The 18,148-nt window shown below is 45.7% G+C and overlaps 2 protein-coding genes across 5 annotated transcripts in view; both read left to right on the forward strand.

Annotated features, from left to right (window-relative positions):
* LOC127556769 (zinc finger protein 665-like) overlaps window positions 1-18,148 on the forward strand; it is a 572,139-nt gene that overhangs the window by 380,432 nt on the left and 173,559 nt on the right. The gene's annotated exons all lie outside the window — the stretch shown is intronic.
* LOC127556748 (zinc finger protein ZFP2-like) overlaps window positions 1-18,148 on the forward strand; it is a 605,234-nt gene that overhangs the window by 290,634 nt on the left and 296,452 nt on the right. The gene's annotated exons all lie outside the window — the stretch shown is intronic.

Below are 18,148 nucleotides of genomic sequence, written 5' to 3' on the forward strand. Positions count from 1 at the left end.
TTTACATGCAAGAGACATGTTAGCAACCATCAGAAAATCCACACTGGAGAGAAACCTTATATATGTAATCAATGTGGAAAGACTTTCAGATACAATTACAGCCTTGTTGAACATCAGAGAAACCACACAGGTGAAAAGCCTTATAAATGTAAACAATGTGGAAAGGCTTTCAGAAGGAGTTCCAATCTTGCTGCACATCAGAGAATCCACACTGGAGAGAAACCTTTTAAATGTAATCATTGTGGAAAGGCTTTCACACAGAGTGCCAGTCTTGCTGCACATCAGAGAATCCACACTGGAGAGAAATCTTTTAAATGTAATCAATGTGGAAAGGCTTTCATACTTAATTGCTTGCTTGCAGAACACCAGAGAATTCACACAGGGGAAAAGCCTTATAAATGCAATCAATGTGGAAAAGCTTTTACATGCAAGAGACGTGTTAGCAAACATCAGAAAATCCACACTGGAGAGAAACCTTATATATGTAATCACTGTGGAAAGACTTTCAGACAGAGTTACATTCTTGCTTTACATCAGAGAATTCACACTGGAGAGAGACCTTTTAAATGTAATCAATTTGGAAAGGGTTTTATAAGGAGAGACAGTCTTGCTTTGCACCAGGGAATCCACACAGGAGAAAAGCCTTATAAATGTAATCAATGTGGAAAAGCTTTCACACGCAAGAAAGGTCTTAGGAGACATCAGAAAATCCACACTGGAGAAAAACCTTTTAAATGTAATCAATGTGGAAAGGCTTTCATATTGAAGTACAGGCTTACACTACATCAGAGAATCCACACAGGAGAAAAGCCCTATAAATGTAATTGATGTGGAAAGGCTTTCACATGCAAGACAGATCTTAACAGACATCAGAAAAACCACCCTGAAGATAAACATTTTAAATGTAATCAATGGGGAAAGGCTTTTACACACAGTGTCTGTCTTGCTAGACACCAGAGAACTCACATTGGAAAGAAACCTTTTGAAAGTATTCAGTGTGGCCTTCTTTTCAGCAGTTCATGGAACTTATACCAAAATTGACCATATATTAGGACATAAAAACCTCAAACTCAAATGCAGTAAGGCAGAAATAGTAAATGCATCCTTTTCAGATCACGATGCAATAAAAATTACATTCAATAAAAGGCCAGGGGAAAATAGACCAAAAAATAATTGGAAACTAAATAATCTCATACTAAAGAATGATTGGGTGAAACAGCAAATTATAGACATAATTAATAACTTCATCCAAGAAAACGATAATAATGAGACATCATACCAAAATGTATGGGATGCAGCCAAAGCGGTAATAAGGGGAAATCTCATATCTCTAGAGGCCTATTTGTATAAAATAGAGAAAGAGAAGGTCAATGAATTGGGCTTGCAACTAAAAATGCTAGAAAAGGAACAAATTAAAAACCCCCAATGAAACACTAAACTTGAAATTCAAAAAATAAAAGGAGAGATCAATAAAATTGAAAGTAAAAAAACTATTGGGCATTCGGGAGAGTAAGTCTGTCTGGGTACCTTTTGGGGTACCATCTGGTTTTGGTTCTGGTTCTGGTCTGTTCTAGCTGGTCTAGTTGGTCTGATCAGGTTGCTAGCAACCTGTGGTCTCAGAATAAATACCGACGGTTTAAAAATTCTGAGACGGGTATTTTCTGGGACGCTGGAGAGTATCCTCTGGATATGTTTGCTTAATGTTGTAACTGTGTAGTCTGTGTGATATATATTCTATGTTCTGTGTGGTTTGTCTGTTATGTTTTTGGTTGGAAAACAACGTTGCAAGTGTGCATAGTAAATTGGAGCTCCATGTTTGTTTGTGTGTGTCTGTGTTAAAAGTTAAAAGTTAGCAAGCTTGTAAGAGATAAGGATTCAGCCTCTGTGTTGCAGGCTTAGAAAATATCAAGAAGTTTGAAAAATCTTTCTCTCTCTCTCTCTTTCTCTGGCTGACTGCAGCAGCCTGTAAGAAAAAGGGAGAAAAGGGAAAGGAAAAAAAGGAAAATTTGCTTGTGACTTTAAAATTTTTTTTTAGGAAAAGCCTACTAGAGTAAAGAGCAATAAAATTCAAGCTTAGCCTGGCCTGGGCAATAAAAAGCTCTGGAGATAAGTTAGAAGAAATGTGGTAGAAGAAAAAAAACTTTTAAAAACAGCTGTCTTAGTTTGATTCAGTTTGTTACCTTTTGAAATATATTGAGTTATTTGTTAACATAAGTTATACTTTAAATCCAGCTCTGCTGGACATGTGTGGGTTTTGTGGAGGTTTGGGTTATTCACTATAGGGTGAATCTTACAGGTTTTTGAAGGGAAAAGGAAAGAGCAATGCAGGTGATTTAGGAAGGACTGATTTGTAAGGGAAATTAAAGGTTTGCATGGTGTTAGGAAGGTGAAAGAAAGACTTTTGGGAGTAGGTGAAGAGGTGGGGGAAGGAGTCACCCACCCCCACTGCCTTCTGCTACTTTACCAAAGGAGCATCTGGGAAGGAAAGTTCTTTAAGGAGATTGTTTAAGTATGTAGTCAGGGGGAAAGAGAAAGTTGGAAATGGGTGGATTTGGGAAGAAACCTGATATTGGGAAACTGATGGGTTAAATCTTGAAAAGGATCCCCATGTAGGAAATTGAGTGGGGAACCCGAGGGAAGTTTTTTTCCCTAGGGGTCAGGAGTGGGGGAAGGGTGGCCACGTGGAATCCTCTCCTCCCCTCTCCTCTCTAAGTATGTTCCTGCCGTTTTTTTTCTTATCTGATTGCGGCAGTGCAGCTAACTGTGATTTTTAAGGACATACTTACTTTTAGGTTAAATTGATTGAATACTTGTTTCCTTGGTTAAAAGAACATGGTCGTAAATGTGATCCATACTTTGGTCCGAATATTTCTAAGAGTTTAATTGCTATGTTAAAAAAAAAACCTTCTTGAATTCTTTTATGTGGAATTGGGTGTTTTGTATAAGTTTAAATTGATTGTATTGGGTCATCCTGAGGTTATTTAAAGGACCCCTGAACATAATAGTTTTTTTTTCTTTGTCCTTTTGAAAATGTTTCTTGTTATGGACAATATGCAATTTGGGATATTTTTCTGTGTATTGGGTATTTTCAAAGCAAAATGATTTGTATGTATAATGTTCACTCATGTAACATCTACCTAGATATGATAATTGTTCTAAGTTGTGAACTTACTGAGGCGAAATTTCTTTCTGTTATTACTGTAAGGTTATGGTAACTCTTTGTTTAAGATTTATCAGAAATTTGATTAATGACATTTGTTATTGGAGGTAAAAGTTTTTGGGCTTAGAGTTAATTAGTTAATGCTATTTGGGAGTTTTAAAGCTCCACCCTCTGACAGTTACTGGGACAATTGATTGATAAGCTGTTAAAACTCAACTGCTTATGTTAATATTATAGTTATGTTCTTGCATTTTTCCTTCTGTAACTGATCTCTCTGATCAGAGCAATGGTCAATAGAATTGTTAATGCAATTCAATTATGTCATGCTTTGCTATTTTCAATCTGGTTGTATGTAATGATTGTGTCCTAAATGCTTGGGCAACTGAGTATTTCGCCTAGTCATCTGTCTGTTACTGGATATTTGTGTTTTGTTCCTTTAAGGTTTCTACATGATAAGTGGACAATTAACAGAGGTCTGTAAGACTGCAGCCATTTGCTTGGCCTGTAAAGCAAACTCGTCTCGTCACATAGGAAACTGCCGGCCAATTTATTTTGGCCTCCTCATGTTTTGCAACAGTCTGGTGAACTGAGTCTTTCTATCTGAGACTGATCCAATCTTTATGTGTTAGATTTGTGTTTTTGTTCTAGATTTTGGTCAAATTACAGGTATTGACTTGCTTCTGGAACCTGGATCAGCTTTGATCAGCTTTGATTGTCACCACGGCACACACCCACTCTGCAAGGAATGAGAGCCTCCTGTCATTTCATAGCCTGAAGCAGCAGTTTTAAAAATGAGACCATGGACTGGACCCTGCATCGACTGTACTTTGGACTGATATAAGGGACTTTGGGAATGGTTGATGACTGACTGTTAAACCTTACCTGGATCATCTATTACTGTGTGTTTTAAGATTTGGGATGGGATTTGTTAAAACTGTAATTATTGCTGTTATGTTTGAGGGCTTTTTAGGCCTTTTTAGGAAATGCTACTGTATTAAGTCTGTTATGTGTAGGGATTTTGATTTGCTCTTGGGATTTATATGGGAAATGGTCATTTGACAATTCCTTTCCGTGAGAAAAAAAGGGGGAGGTAGAGATAGAACATAGGGGAAACTGGTATATTTTTTTCAAACTACCTGAAAGAATGGGAACCCCTAGCTTCCTATTCACTTTGCCTTAGGCATTTCTGCCCCACCCCCTATCTCACTTAGTTCAGATTGAATTTGGATGCTTTAGTTTTAGAATCCCTCATTTTGTTAAAATTTCCCTGGCAGACTCAGTTTTGACATTATTTTTTAGAAAAGTTTTAGAAATCAGACACCTGTTGTGACACTGGCAGTCTCTCTGATCTATTTTTCCATTCCTGTAACCCCAGTTCATTAAGTATTTCAGCATTTCAAAGGACCTTGAAGTTTGGCTTGAGGCACCTAAAAAGTTTGGAGTTTGCCTACCTTGATGGTCTAACTGTGCATAATCTGCTCAGAAATCTGTATTCTAATAGCAGTCCTGTTTCTCTGGGTGGGGAAGGGTGGAGCTACTACAAGCCTCATCCTTCCCCCATGGAGAGGGCTGCCTCTCTGACTGGGCCTTGGACCCTGCTGCTTTGTAAGCAGAGACTGAGTTAAGTGCACAAATGACCACAGACCTAACTGTCCATCTCAAACTGGATTCTCTGGCTGAGGTGGTGCTCCAGAACTGGAGAGGGCCTGACATGCTTGCAACAAGGGAGCCTTTGTACAGCTGTTAACTCTGGGGTTATCAGGGAGAGACTTGCTCTTGCCATATGAGTCCTTACATTTTTCTAGTTTTATTTTTGGCTCACTTGCTTTACATAAAGTGGGTCAAAGACCTCCTGGGTATCTAGAGGAAGGCGCTAAGATTCAAAGGTTTGAATATTTAGGAGAAAGAGTGTGGAATGTTATGCCACAGTTTTCTTTAACTGTCCTGACTCAGTTTCCCTGTCTCAGTTTCCTTAACTGTTCTGTCTCTGACCCAGTAAAACTAAGGATTATTCGCTCTCGGGTTGTAAATTAGCAAGTAAAAGAGTAGATCTCCTGATTCTTTTACGGATTTACAATATTCCTTTAGAATATTCCAAGATACCCCATGATATCTTTACTTCTTTGTGTCTGGAATTTTTAGGTTTTATGGCTTCCCCTCCCTGATAAAAAACTTTCCCTCCCTTTCTCTTCTTTGTCTCCAAAAAGGTATTTAAGAAGTTGGGGTTCTTCCATTCATTGCTGGAGTATGGCGGCTGGCAGTTGTATGCTGGACGCTGGATTCTTTGGGTCCTCCAGCCCTGGGACCAATATGGATCCCTTGGTCCCAGTATACTTATCTCTGTCTGACTGGATAATCTGAGACGAGAGTCCTGTCCAGTCAATCTTACTCTCCCATTAATAAAATATTAAAAACTCTCTAATCTCTCTCCTGCCTCAGTTTCTCCGGCATTACAGTTTCTGTTATGGACAATATGCAATTTGGGATATTTTTCTATGTACTGAGTATTTTAAAAGCAAAATGATTTGTATGTATAATGTTCACTCATGTAACCTCTACTTAGGTATGATAATTGTTCTAAGTTGTGGACTTACTGAGACAACATTTCTTTCTGTTATTATTATAAGGTTATGGTAAATCTTTGTTTAGGAGTTATCAGACATTTGATTAATGAAATCTGTTATTGGAAGCAAACTTTCTTGGGTTTATAGTTGATTAGTTAATGCTATTTGGGAGTTTTAAAGCTCCACCCTCTGACAGTTACTGGGATGATTGATTTAGCAGATTTAACTCTGTTAAAGCTATTTCATTCTGTATGTGCTGAAGGTTGGGTTTTAACTGCCTATGTTATGTTATAATTACGTTCTTGCATTTTTTTTCCTTCTGTAACTGATCTCTGTGATCAGAGCAATGGTCAATAGAAGCTGTTAATGCAATTCAATTATGTCATGCTTTGCTATTTTCAGTCTGGTTATATGTAATCATTGTATCCTAAATGCTTGGGTAACGGAGTATTTCCCCAGATCATCTGTCTGTCACTGGATATTTGTGTTTTGTTTCTTTGAGGTTTCTACATGATAAGAGGACAATGAACAGGGGTCTGTGAGACCTCACTGCTGTTACAACTTGGGACTGCAGCCTTCTGCCTGGCCTGTAAAGCAAACTCATCTTTTCACATAGGAAACCATTTATTTTGGCCTCCTCATATTTTGCAGCAGTCTGGTGAACTGATGTAATCTTTCTTTGTTAGATTTGTGTTTTTTGTTCTGGATTTTAGTCAAATTACAGATATTGGCTTGCTTCTGGAACCTGGATCAGCTTTGATCAGCTTTGATTGTCAGCATGATGCACCCATTCTGCAAGGAATGAGAGCCTCCTATCACTTCACAGCCTGAAGAAGTTTTCTTAAATGAGAGTTTTGAGGTCTAGCTTTGGGGTACCTAAATGAAATTAGGGTTAAGGTCTAGTGGCAGGTTTGGGGTACAGATTCGGCGCAAGGGGGTCTAGTAGCGGCGCGAGTTCCCAATAAAAGCATTTATTGGCCCGGAGAGCTAGATTGATAAAAGAGGTTTATTATTGAGTAAGCAAAGTTAAAGTATAGGCGAAGGTAGAGATAAGGAGGGCACTGGACAGAGGGTCCAGTGGACAGAGGGTCCTCACATGGTAGCCATGTTTGGAATCTCTGCAAAGAGGGGTTCCCAGCGTGGCCTTTTTATAATAGGAGACTTAGCTGGAGGGGCTTTCGGGCATAGCCCCAAAGTTGGCTCAGATCCGGGTGGGGCTGGGACAGGTCAGATCTTCTATTGGAATTCAAAGGGACCAGGATTTGTGAGTTAAAGGGCAATTTACATTATTAACTAGGAGAGGCTGGGAATCTAGAAAGGAATCTTTCCCGCATCAAGAGGATGGACTGGACCCTGCATCGAGTGTACTTTGGACTGATATGAGGGACTTTGGGAATGATTGAGGACTGACTGTTAAACCTTGCCTGGATCATCTATTACTGTGTGTTTAAGGTTTGGGATGGGATTTGTTAAAACTGTGTAATTATTGCTGTTATGTTTGAGGGATTTTTAGGAAATGCTACTGTACTAGTCTGTTGTGTATGGGGAATTTGATTCACTCTTGGGATTTATATGGTAATTCCTTTCCTTGAGAGGAAAAACCAGAGGGAGGAAGAGACAGAACATTGGGGAAACTGGTGTGTTTTTTTCAAAATACCTGAAAGAATGGGAACCCCTAGCTCCTATTCACTTTGCCTTAGGCACTTCTCCCGACCCCCATCTCACTAGTTCAGATTGAATTTGGATGCTTTAGTTTTGGAATCCCATAGCCTGTTAAAATTGCCCAGGCAGACTCAGTTTTGGGGCTATTTTGGTTAGAAAAGCTTTAGAAACCAGACACCTGTCCTGGGACTGGCAGTCTCTCCCATCTGTTTTTCTTCAGTCCTGTAACCACAGTTCATTAATTAGTACTTCAGCATTTCATAGGACCTTGTTTGGGATCTGCGGACCTTGATGCTCTAACTATGCAAAATCTGCTCTGCAATCTGATCTTTTCTGCAGCTCTGTCTGTTTCTCTGGGCTGGGGCAGGTGAAGCTACTCCAAGCCTGGCCCTTCTCCCCTGGAGAGATCTGCCCCTCTGTGTGGGTTTGAGCCCTTGGCCCTGCTGCTCTGTTATGAGAGACTGAGTTAAGTGCACAAATGACCACAGACCTAACTCACAGTGAACTGTCCATCTCACACCGGATCCTCTGGCTGAGATGGTGCCCCAGAACTATAGACCTGACATGCTTGCAGCAGGGAGCCTTTGTATTGCTGTTAACTTTGGGGTTATCAGGGAGAGACTCGTCCTTGCATTTTTCTAGTTTTATTTAATGTTGTGCCACAGTTCTCTTTAATTGTCCTGACTCAGTTTCCCTAATTGGTTCTGCCTCGGTTTCCCTAAATTGTTCCGTCTCAAGTTTCCTTAACTGTTCTGCCTGATCCCCTTAGTTGCAAACCCTGCTTCTGGTTCCTTAAGGACTGAGGGCCACTTGCTCTAAGGTTATAAAAAGTTAATGTGGGACTCACGATAAGGGGGAGTCCATACTTGCTGGCTCCTATCAGAGTGTCCGGTGTCTCCCATCGGAGGCGCTGTCAGAACCAGATCCATAGTCTGTTCCTGTGCTCTGTGTTCTGACCCTGCCCCTGCCTTGCTTTACCCCTGTGGTTGTGCCGCGTGTGTGTGTGTGTGTGTGTGTGTGTGTGTGTGTATCCATGTCACTGAGAACTCACATTAACCACTGGATACTTTGAGAATAGAATCCTGTCCAGTCAATCAGACTCTCCCGTTGATAGAATGTTGGGAGCTCTCTGGTCTCTGTCTTGCCTCAGTTTCTCCGGCCTTACTTACATTTGCCTTGTTAGCTCTCAGGTCTGTGCAGACATTAGGACCCTAGAGAGTCTAAAGCCTTGGGGGGAGGGCATGAGATCAAAGCTGGACCCTCCCTGCTCCCTCCCAGGGTGGAATCTCTCCCCTGAGGGTGGGGCAGGGCCACTGATTGTCCCTGCTCAGAAAACTCTCTTTCTATGCAGATCCTGGGAAGGGAAGCCTCAGACTCCTTCCTCCCTCTCTGAGATCCCTCTCCCTCCCCAGCCCAGCTGGCAGAGCACCCAATCCCAGAACCAGAGACATGGCCGCTGGCAGCCTGAGCCCTTCCTCCCAGGTGAGTGCAGTCTTTGCCCGGAGCTGAGCAGCGTCAGCCCTAGGGGCGTCCTAGGGAGCCCTGGAAGCTTCCTCCTGTCAGAGGGAGGGGTCCCTGGCAGGGCTGGCAGCAGGGCAGGAATCACCCCCCTGGCGCTGCCCATTTCCTGCCCCCTCAGGCGGCTCCCAGGGCTCTGAGTCCTCCTTTGCCAGGTCTCAGATCCCATCAATGAGCCCTGAGAATGTGGCTCCCGGGTGCCAAGTCCTGTGCCCATCCCTGGGGGGAGGGGACAAAGGGAGGTTACAAGCTAAGGGTCCCTGCCCTCCCTGAGCTCTCAGTCCAGTTTGTAACAAACATCTCATCAAGGGGGTCCACACAAACCCTGTACGGTGCAGACTTCTCAGAAGGAAGTTTGGGGACCTGGAAAGGCCCTTTTTTCAGAAGGTGAAACTTTCACTGAGACGGGAAGGAGGCCGGGAGGCCCAGGGGGGAGGGAGGACATTCCCAGCAGGAGAGAAGGCCCTGGGAGCCGGTTATGGGATGGAGGGTCTTGTCAAGGCTCAGCCAGAGCCTGGGGTCCAGGAGGAAGAGGGGAAGAAGGTGGGAGAAGCCTGGCCCGGCTTTGGGGGCTGGTTCTGTGGCATCTGCCAGGGGCCGGGAGCCCTGGAAATAGGATCTCCTTTAACCTCATTGTGAGAATTGTCGGGGTTCTTGCTGGGGACGCCCTGAGACAGGGAGAGGAGGCAAAACGGGTCTCCTGGACCCTCTCAGGAAGGTCTTTGCTCACAGAAGTCACAAGAGCCTCTGCTCTTTCCTCATGTCCACTTTTCTGAGCAAACTTTGCCTGGGACTTCTCTTCCTGGCAGAAGCTCTGAGGGGAAGAAGCTCCCCCTTTTCCTTCAGGTAACTGTCTCCTAGAAATGTGGGCTGTGCTTGCCCTGCCCAGGTAGGTGGGAGCCGGGAGATCAGAGGTCGGGGGCCAACCTGTGCTCTCCCTGACACCCCTTCATAGAACCAGAAGTGGTCTTAGGGGCCCCCTCCATGCCATAACTCCTGCTTCTCTCAGCTCTCAGTCCCCCCACAGGCCCTGCTCTCCTGACTGGGGAGACTTCTCAATGGCACCAAATCTCTCCATCTCCCAATGCTGTTTTTGGTCCTTTTGATGTCTCCCCCTCCCAATCCGGGGGTGGGCACAGTGCTCGGCACCCGGGAACCACATTCTCAGTGCTCATTGATGGGACCCGAGACCTGGCAAAGCAGAGGGACTCAGAGCCCTGGGAGCCGCCTGAGGGGGCAGGAAATGGGCAGCGCAGGGGGGTGATTCCTGCCCTCCTGCCAGCCGTGCCGGGGCCCCTCCCTCTGACAGGAGGAAGCTCCCTTGGGCTCCCCCTGGGCAGGGGCCGCACTCACCTGGGACGAGGGGCTCCGGCTGCCGGGGGCCATGTCTCTGGTTCTGGGCTTGGGTGCTCTGTGAGCCGGGCGGGGGAGGGAGAGGGGCCCCAGAGAGGGAGGCCGGGGTCTGAGGCTTCCCTTCTCAGGATCTGCTCAGAGAGTGAGTTTTCAGGGCAGGGTCAGTCAGTGGCCCTGCCCCTCCCTCAGAGGAGAGACTCCATCCCAGGAGAGAGCAGGGAGGGTTGGCCCTGGAAGGGAGCTGGGTCAGAGCAGGAACAGGACCTGCCTCCCTCCCTGCCTCCTCCCCTTTGATCTCATGCCCTCCCCCCAAGGCTTTCGGCTCCAAGGTGGGACAAGACCAGGAGCAGCCTCCATGACCCTTGTCCCTGAGCTCTCTCACCACCTGCTAGTGCGGGGGCTGAGGAGCTGGATCCCCAAAGTCCCAGCCCCGATTGGCGGAGCCTCCAAAGAATGTGCGGCTTGAACCCATCTCCTGGTCAAGGGGCAAAGATTTTATGGAAAGAAATTGAAGGCTGTCACTGAGGGCGCTGTGCCCGTTTCCTTTATTGTCCTGCCTCATTTTCTCCACTTGCTCTGCCTCAGTTTCCCCGATTGTCCTGCCTCAGTCCCCTTAGTCGCAACCTCCCCTCCCCGGCCACTTCGTTAAGACTGAGGGCCGCTCGCTCTACAGTCAGTGTGAGACTCAAGATAAGGGGCAGTTCAGCTCCGAATCCTCCTGGCTCAAGAACTGAGGGTCCTACCCCTCCTGTCATTCTTTACCCGACTTCCCAGAACGGCCCGTGCGGCCCCGACTCTCTCAGAAGCCGATAGTCTGTTCCCACGCTCAGGGCTCGGATTCTGCCCCCGCCTCAGTCTATCTGTGTAGCATGAGAGTACATCCGTCCCTGCGGAGGCTCGTTGTTGGCCGGAGGCTTGGGCCGCCCCGGGGGCGCCCCCGGCACAATCTCTCCCTCTCCGAAATCCAAACACCACAGACTCTCTCAGCTCCATCTGGCCTCAGTTTCCCGGCAGTACAAGGGGACGGAATTCTGGGAGAATCCAGTGAAGAAGCGGGACTGGGGGATCCGATCCAGCTCTCCGGCCCAGACCCCATTCTAACGCTCCGGGGGAGGCCGGGAGCGATCTCCGGGGAGCCAAGGCTGGTCCTGGACATGGGCGCTGACCAGCTCTCAGTCAGCAAAGGCCCGAGAACCTCCTGAGAACCAGGCTGGGCCAGGGAGGTCTCTGAGGAGGGGCCGGAGCGCAGAGACGGGGCCGACTCCGAAGCGGGAGCATTTGGGCTGAGGACTTACTGCCCCCCGGGTCAGGGGTCCCAGGGATCCCTATGGGGGAGGTGGGCGGCCTGGCGGCTGTGACTCCTGAGGTCGGAGGGGGAGGCGAGCCCAATGGGAAGGGCAGCTAGCGGGAGCGGGGCCCTGGGTCAGACCTACCTGGGCCTGCAGAGCAGGGACGGCTCCAAAAAGGCAGAGATTCAAGTGTGAGAAAGGAAGCAGAGAGATCTCAGAGAGGAGGGAGAGAGATCTCGGGTCAGAGAGAAGGAGGGAGAGAGATCTCGGGTCAGAGAGAAGGAGGCGGAGAGATCTCAGAGAGAAGGAGGCAGAGAGATCTGAGACAGGAGGCAGAGAGATCTCAGAGAGAAGGAGAGAGAGAGAGCTCAGAGAGAAGGAGGTAGAGAGATCTCAGAGAGAAGGAGAGAGAGAGAGATCTCAGAGAGAGGAGGCGGAGAGATCCGAGACAGGAGGCAGAGAGATCTCAGAGAGAAGGAGGCGGAGAGATCCGAGACAGGAGGCAGAGAGATCTCAGAGAGAAGGAGAGAGAGAGAGCTCAGAGAGAAGGAGGCAGAGAGATCTCAGAGAGAAGGAGAGAGAGAGAGAGCTCAGAGAGAAGGAGAGAGAGAGAGAGCTCAGAGAGAAGGAGAGAGAGAGCTCAGAGAGGAGAGAGAGAGCTCAGAGAGAAGGAGGCAGAGAGATCTCAGAGAGAAGGAGAGAGATCTCAGAGAGAAGGAGAGAGATCTCAGAGAGAAGGAGAGAGAGAGATCTCAGAGAGAAGGAGAGAGAGAGATCTCAGAGAGAAGGAGGCAGAGAGATCTCAGAGAGAAGGAGAGAGATCTCAGAGAGAAGGAGAGAGAGAGAGAGCTCTGAGAGAAGGAGAGAGAGAGAGAGCTCTGAGAGAAGGAGAGAGAGAGAGCTCAGAGAGAAGGAGGCAGAGAGATCTCAGAGAGAAGGAGAGAGATCTCAGAGAGAAGGAGAGAGAGAGAGATCTCAGAGAGAAGGAGAGAGAGAGATCTCAGAGAGAAGGAGAGAGAGAGAGAGAGCTCTGAGAGAAGGAGAGAGAGAGAGCTCAGAGAGAAGGAGAGAGAGAGATCTCAGAGAGAAGGAGAGAGAGAGAGAGCTCAGAGAGAAGGAGGCAGAGAGATCTCAGAGAGAAGGAGAGAGAGAGAGAGCTCTGAGAGAAGGAGAGAGAGAGATCTCAGAGAGAAGGAGAGAGAGAGAGAGAGCTCTGAGAGAAGGAGAGAGAGAGAGCTCAGAGAGAAGGAGAGAGAGAGATCTCAGAGAGAAGGAGAGAGAGAGAGAGCTCTGAGAGAAGGAGAGAGAGAGATCTCAGAGAGAAGGAGAGAGCGAGATCTCAGAGAGAAGGAGAGAGAGAGATCTCAGGTCAGAGAGATGGAGGTGGAGAGAGCTCAGCTCCCAGTGATTCTGTTTATGGCCAAGGGGCTATGGGCGGGTCCTCCTATCCCAGGAGCCCCGCCCACTCCCTCTCTTGGGAACGACCCCTCCCCATCCCAGGATTTCAGCCTTCCCAAAAGGACTCAGATCATACCTGTCCCTCACCCCATCACTCAGAGCTCCCCTCCCCCACCTGGCATCTCTGAGTAAGGAGGGGGACGGAAGTCTGGAGCCCGGGCTGCAGAGAAGGTGGGGCCTGAGGGGGGAAGGGAAGGGTTGGGGAAGGTGGAGCGATGGAGGAGGGAGGATGTGTGAGGATGTAGGAGGGGGTGGGGGTGGGAGGGAGAGCTGGGAGTTCAGGGGATTCTGCTGAGGAGGGAAATGGAGGATGGGAGAGAGGTGCAGAGGTGGGGGAGGGGAGTCTCAGGGACAGGATGGGAGGGAGGGGGCCTTGGCAGGGCTGGGAGCAGTCCAGGGATCTCCTGACGCTGCCCATTTCCTGCCCCCTGAGAGCACATGGCTGCTCCCAGACTTCACTGTGTCCCTCTCCTTTGCCATGCTGCAGGGCCTGGGTTCAAATTTCAGACACTTAATACTTCCTGGCTTTGTGACCCTGGGCAAGTCGCCTAACCCCAATTGCCTCAGTTTGTCACTAAGGCCCTTATTAGGGATAATCAGAGTAAGGGAGCACAAGGTCCAGCCAGAGGGTAAACAGTGGGTTATTTATCCACTGGAGGGTGTGACAGACTCCGTGACTGGGGGGTTACATTTCCTCAGATGTCACAGAGATGGTCTCTTCCTCCATGAGCTGTGCTTTGGGTAGGATTTCTTCGGTCTCAGGGCCCGCTTTCCTTTCCCGCCGAGGAGCTTGGGCACGGGCGGGCCCTGCCCCGGCGCTGGGCGTGTTATGCCACAGTTTTCTTTAACTGTCCTGACTCAGTTTCCCTGTCTCAGTTACCTTAACTGTTCTGTCTCTGACCCAGTAAAACTAAGGATTATTCGCTCTCGGGTTATGAATTAGCAAGATAAAAGAGTAGATCTCCTGACTCTTTTAGGGATTTACAATATTCCTTTAGAATATTCCAAGACCAACCCATGATATCTTTACTTCTTTGTCTCTGGAATTTTTAGGTTTTATGGCTTCCCCTCCCTGATAAAAAAACTTTCCCTCCCTTTCTCTTCTTTGTCTCCAAAAAGGTATTTAAGAAGTTGGGGTTCCTCCATTCATTGCTGGAGAATGGCATCTGGCAGCTGTATGCTGGACGCTGGATTCTTTGGGTCCTCCAGCCCTGGGACCAATATGGATTCTTTGGTCCCAGTATACTTATCTCTGTCTGACTGGATAATCTGAGACGAGAGTCCTGTCCAGTCAATCTTACTCTCCCATTAATAAAATATTAAAAACTCTCTAATCTCTCTCCTGCCTCAGTTTCTCCGGCATTACAATTTGGAGGCCCCAGCGAGATAATAGAAACTGAGAACTGGATTAGAGATTAGAGACCTCTCCGTCTCCACCTAGGCCTGAGCGGGGCTCAGGACCTGGGTCTGTTCCTTGAGAAAAGCACTCTGCTACCCCAGAGCCTCCTAGGAAAAGGAAGTGGTTCTTCAGCCTCAGTCCGGCCTACAGTGGACAACGAAATCGATTCGGCATTTGGGAGAGTAAGTATGTCTGGGTACCTTTTGGGGTACCATCTGGTTTTGGTTCTGGTTCTGGTCTGTTCTGTTGTTGCAACCTGTGGTCTCAGAATAAATGCCGACGGGTTTACAAATTCTGAGACGGGTATTTTCTGGGACGCTGGAGAATACCCTCTGGGTATGGTATGTTTGCTTAATGTTGTAACTGTGTAGTCTGTGTCATATGTTCCATGTTCTGTGTGGTTTGTCTGTTATGTTGTTGGTTGGAAAACGTTGCAACTGTGCATAGTAAATTGGAGCTCCATGTTTGTTTGTGTGTGTCTGTGTTAAAAGTTAGCAAGCTTGTAAGAGATAAGGATTCAGCCTCTGTGTTGCAGGCTTAGAAAATGTCAAGAAGTTTGAAAAATCTTTCTCTCTCTCTCTCTCTCTCTCTGGCTGACTGCAGCAGCCTGTGAGAAAAAGGGAGAAAAGGGAGAGAAAGGAAGAAAAAAAGGAAAGGAAAAAATAGATTGAAAGGGATTTGAAAGTTTGGAAAGTTAATATACAGCAGTATGCTAACAATTAAAGGAAAGGAGATTGTTTAAGTATGTAGTCAGAAGGAAAGAGAAAGTTGGAAATGGGTGGATTTGGGAAGAAACCTGATATTGGGAAACTGATGGGCTAAATCTTGAAAAGGATCCCCATGTAGGAAATTGAGTGGGGAACCTGAGGGAAGTTTTTTCTAGGGGATCAGGAGTGGGGGAAGGATGGCCATATGGAATCCTCTCCTCCCCTCACCCCTCTAAAGTGTGTTCCTGCCACTTTTTTTCTTATCTGATTGCGGCAGTGCAGCAAAGTTGTGATTTTTAAGGACATACTTTTAGGTTAAATTGATTGAATATTTGTTTCTTCATAAAGGTTTTCTTGGTTAAGAGATATGGTCGTAAATGTGATCCATACTTTGGTACGAATATTTCTAAGAGTTTAATTGCTATGTTAAAAAACCCTTGAATTCTTTTATGTGAAATTGGGTCTTTTGTATAAGTTTAAATTGATTGTATTGGGTCATCCTGAGGTTATTTAAAGGGCCTCTGGACATAAGTTTTTTTTCTTTGTCCTTTTGAAAATGTTTTTGTTATGGACAATATGCAATTTGGGATTTTTTTCTATGTATTGGGTATGACTTATAAGGATATGATAAATAATTGTTTAAGATTTATCCGAAATTTGATGACATCTGTTATTGGAGTTTTTGGGCTTAGAGTTAATTAGCTAATGCTATTTGGGAGTTTTAAAGCTCCACCCTCTGACAGTTACTGGGACAATTGATTGATAAGCTGTTAAAACTCAAAACTGCTTATGTTATGTTATAGTTATGTTCTTGAATTTTTCCTTCTGTAACTGATCTCTCTGATCAGAGCAATGGTCAATAGAACTGTTACTGCAATTCAATTATGTCGTGCCTTGCTATTTTCAGTCTGGTCATATGTAATCATTGTATCCTAAATGCTTGGGCAACTATTTCGCCTGGTCATCTGTCTGTTACTGGATATTTGTGTTTTGTTCCTTTAAGGTTTCTACATAAGTGGACAATTAACAGGGGTTTGTAAGACTGCAGCCGTTTGCTTGGCCTGTAAAGCAAACTCGTCTCTTCACACAGGAAACTGCTGGCCAATCCATTTTGGCCTCCTCATGTTTTGCAACAGTCTGGTGAACTGAGTCTTTCTTTCTGAGACTGATCTAATCTTTATGTGTTAAGATTTGTGTTTTTGTTCTAGATTTTGGTCAAATTACAGATATTGACTTGCTTCTGGAACCTGGATCAGCTTTGATCAGCTTTGATTGTCACCACGGCACACACCCACTCTGCAAGGAATGAGAGCCTCCTATCACTTCATAGCCTGAAGTAGCAGTTTTAAAATGAGACCATGGACTGGACCCTGCATCGAGTGTACTTTGGACTGATATGAGGGACTTTGGGAATGGTTGATGACTGACTGTTAAACCTTGCCTGGATCATCTATTACTGTGTGTTTAAGACTTGGGATGGGATTTGTTAAAACTGTAATTATTGCTGTTATGTTTGAGGGATTTTTAGGAAATGCTACTGTATTAGTCTGTTATGTATAGGGATTTTGATTTGCTCTTGGGATTTATATGGGGAATGGTCATTTGATAATTCCTTTCCGTGAGAAAAAAAAAGGGAGGTAGAGATAGAACATTGGGGAAACTGATATATTTTTTTTCAAACTACCTGAAAGAATGGGAACCCCTAGCTCCTATTCACTTTGCCTTAGGCATTTCTGTCCCACCCCCTGTCTCACTAGTTGAGATGGAATTGGATGCTTTAGTTTTAGAATCCCTTATTTTGTTAAAAGTGCCCTGGCAGACTCAGTTTTTGGGATTATTTTTTTTAGAAAAGTTTTAGAAATCAGACACCTGTCGTGACACTGGCAGTCTCTCTGATCTATTTTTCCATTCCTGTAACCCCAGTTCATTAAGTATTTCAGCATTTCAAAGGACCTTGAAGTTTGGCTTGAGGCACCTAAAAAGTTTGGAGTTTGCCTACCTTGATGGTCTAACTGTGCATAATCTGCTCAGAAATCTGTATTCTAATAGCAGTCCTGTTTCTCTGGGTGGGGACGGGTGGAGCTACTACAAGCCTCATCCTTCCCCCATGGAGAGGGCTGCCTCTCTGACTGGGCCTTGGACCCTGCTGCTTTGTAAGCAGAGACTGAGTTAAGTGCACAAATGACCACAGACCTAACTGTCCATCTCAAACTGGATTCTCTGGCTGAGGTGGTGCTCCAGAACTGGAGAGGGCCTGACATGCTTGCAACAAGGGAGCCTTTGTACAGCTGTTAACTCTGGGGTTATCAGGGAGAGACTTGCTCTTGCCATATGAGTCCTTACATTTTTCTAGTTTTATTTTTGGCTCACTTGCTTTACATAAAGTGGGTCAAAGACCTCCTGGGTATCTAGAGGAAGGTGCTAAGATTCAAAGGTTTGAATATTTAGGAGAAAGAGTGTGGAATGTTATGCCACAGTTTTCTTTAACTGTCCTGACTCAGTTTCCCTGTCTCAGTTTCCTTAACTGTTCTGTCTCTGACCCAGTAAAACTAAGGATTATTCGCTCTCGGGTTGTAAATTAGCAAGATAAAAGAGTAGATCTCCTGATTCTTTTACGGATTTACAATATTCCTTTAGAATATTCCAAGATACCCCATGATATCTTTACTTCTTTGTGTCTGGAATTTTTAGGTTTTATGGCTTCCCCTCCCTGATAAAAAACTTTCCCTCCCTTTCTCTTCTTTGTCTCCAAAAAGGTATTTAAGAAGTTGGGGTTCTTCCATTCATTGCTGGAGTATGGCGGCTGGCAGTTGTATGCTGGACGCTGGATTCTTTGGGTCCTCCAGCCCTGGGACCAATATGGATCCCTTGGTCCCAGTATACTTATCTCTGTCTGACTGGATAATCTGAGACGAGAGTCCTGTCCAGTCAATCTTACTCTCCCATTAATAAAATATTAAAAACTCTCTAATCTCTCTCCTGCCTCAGTTTCTCCGGCATTACAGTTTCTGTTATGGACAATATGCAATTTGGGATAT

This window comes from Antechinus flavipes, chromosome 3, assembly GCF_016432865.1.
Source record: "Antechinus flavipes isolate AdamAnt ecotype Samford, QLD, Australia chromosome 3, AdamAnt_v2, whole genome shotgun sequence".
NCBI lineage: Eukaryota > Metazoa > Chordata > Mammalia > Dasyuromorphia > Dasyuridae > Antechinus > Antechinus flavipes.